Source organism: Arachis hypogaea, chromosome 14 (genome assembly GCF_003086295.3).
Source record: "Arachis hypogaea cultivar Tifrunner chromosome 14, arahy.Tifrunner.gnm2.J5K5, whole genome shotgun sequence".
In the NCBI taxonomy this organism is placed as follows: Eukaryota; Viridiplantae; Streptophyta; class Magnoliopsida; order Fabales; family Fabaceae; genus Arachis; species Arachis hypogaea.
Window position 1 is genome coordinate 134,977,962 of NC_092049.1, and position 2,340 is coordinate 134,980,301.

General features: G+C 34.3%; 1 non-coding gene across 1 annotated transcript; it reads right to left on the minus strand.

Moving 5' to 3' along the window:
- Positions 1-1,431: 1,431 nt before the first annotated feature.
- LOC112746018 (small nucleolar RNA R71) lies at positions 1,432-1,535 on the minus strand. Its single transcript, XR_003173918.1, has one exon. It is a non-coding gene; the product is annotated as a small nucleolar RNA R71 (small nucleolar RNA).
- Between the last annotated feature and the right edge of the window lie 805 nt (positions 1,536-2,340).

The following is a 2,340-nucleotide window of genomic DNA, read 5'->3' on the forward strand; positions in this document are numbered from 1 at the left end:
ATTGACTTTTTCAAAACTTTTTAAAATCAAATTGTTTCTCATGAGTCAAATCAAATTTTCAATTTGAAAATCTTATCTTTTTCAAAATCTTTTTCAAAAATCAAATCTTTTTCAAAATTCTTAGTTATTTTCGAAAATTTCAAAATTATTTTTCAAAAATCTTTTTCTTATTTTTATATCAAATTTTCGAAAATAACATAACCAATTAATGTTTTGATTCAAAAATTTCAAGTTTGTTACTTACTTGTTAAGAAAGATTCAAACTTTAAGTTCTAGAATCATATCTTGTGATTTCTTGTGAATCAAGTCATTAATTGTGATTTTAAAAATCAAATCTTTTTCAAAAACTAATTTCAATCATATCTTTTCAAAAATATCTTCTTATCTTATCTTTTTCAAAAATATGATTTCAAAATATCTTCTCTAACTTCCTAACTCCTTATCTTTTCAAAATTGATTTTCAAATTTGTTTCAACTAACTAACTAACTTTTTGTTTGTTTCTTAACTTTTTCAAAACTACCTAACTAACTCTCTCTCTCTCATTTTCGAAAATATCTTCCCCCTTTTTCAAAATTTCTTTTTTATTTATTAATTATTTTAATTTTTAAACCTTAATTCTCGAAAATTACTAACATTTTTCAAAAACTATTTTCAATAATCACTAACTCTTTTTCAAAAATTATTTTCGAAAATTCCTTCTCTCCCATCTCATTCTATTTATTCATTCATATCCTAACATCTCATCTCACATATCTGGCCTCCTCACAATTATGTTTCTTCCATTATATTATATTCTTTGTCTCCCCCTCTTCTTCTACTCACACAGGGATCCCTATACTGTGGTATAAAGAATCTCTATTATTATTATTATTTTTCTGTGCCTTCTTCTTTGTCATATGAGCAGGAGCAAGGATAAGAACATTCTTGTGGAAGCAGATCCAGAACCTGAAAGGACTCTGAAGAGAAAATTAAGAGAAGCTAAAATACAACAATCCAGAGATAACCTTTCAGAAATTTTCGAACAGGAAAAGGAGATGGCAGCCGAAAATAATAATAATGTAAGGAAGATGCTTGGTGACTTTACTACACCTAATTCCAATTTACATGGAAGAAGCATCTCCATTCCTGCCATTGGAGCAAACAACTTTGAGCTGAAACCTCAATTAGTTTCTCTGATGCAGCAGAACTGCAAGTTTCATGGACTTCCATCTGAAGATCCTTTTCAGTTCTTAACTAAATTCTTGCAAATATGTGATACTGTTAAGACTAATGGAGTAGATCCTGAAGTCTACAGGCTCATGCTTTTCCCTTTTGCTGTAAGAGACAGAGCTAGATTATGGTTGGATTCTCAACCCAAAGACAGCCTGAACTCTTGGGATAAGCTGGTCACAGCTTTCTTAGCCAAGTACTTTCCTCCTCAAAAGCTGAGCAAGCTTAGAGCTGATGTTCAAACCTTCAGACAGAAAGAAGGTGAATCCCTCTATGAAGCTTGGGAAAGATACAAACAGTTGACCAAAAAGTGTCATTCTGACATGCTTTCAGAATGGACCATCCTGGATATATTCTATGATGGTTTATCTGAGCTATCAAAGATGTCACTGGACACCTCTGCAGGTGGATCCATTCACCTAAAGAAAACGCCTGCAGAAGCTCAAGAACTCATTGACATGGTTGCAAATAACCAGTTCATGTACACTTCTGAAAGGAATCCTGTGAATAATGGGACGCCTATGAAGAAGGGAGTTCTTGAGATTGATACTCTGAATGCCATATTGGCTCAGAACAAAATATTGACTCAGCAAGTCAATATGATCTCTCAGAGTCTGCATGGAATGCAAGCTGCATCTAACAGTACTCAAGAGGCTTCTTATGCAGAAGAAGCTTATGATCCTGAGAACCCTGCAATAGCAGAGGTAAATTATTTAGGTGAACCTTATGGAAACACCTATAACTCATCATGGAGAAATCATCCAAATTTCTCATGGAAGGATCAAAAGCCCCAACAAGGCTTTAATAATGGTGGAAGAAACAGGTTTAGCAATAGCAAGCCTTTTCCATCATCAACTCAGCAACAGACAGAGAACTCTGAACAAAATGCTTCTAATTTAGCAAATCTAGTCTCTGATCTATCTAAGGCCACTGTAAGTTTCATGAATGAAACAAGGTCTTCCATTAGAAATCTGGAAGCACAAGTGGGCCAGCTGAGTAAAAGGATCACTGAAATCCCTCCTAGTACTCTCCCAAGCAATACAGAAGAGAATCCAAAAGGAGAGTGCAAGGCCATTGACATAAGTGCCATGGCCGAACCTGTGAGGGGAGGAGAGGACATGAATCCCAAG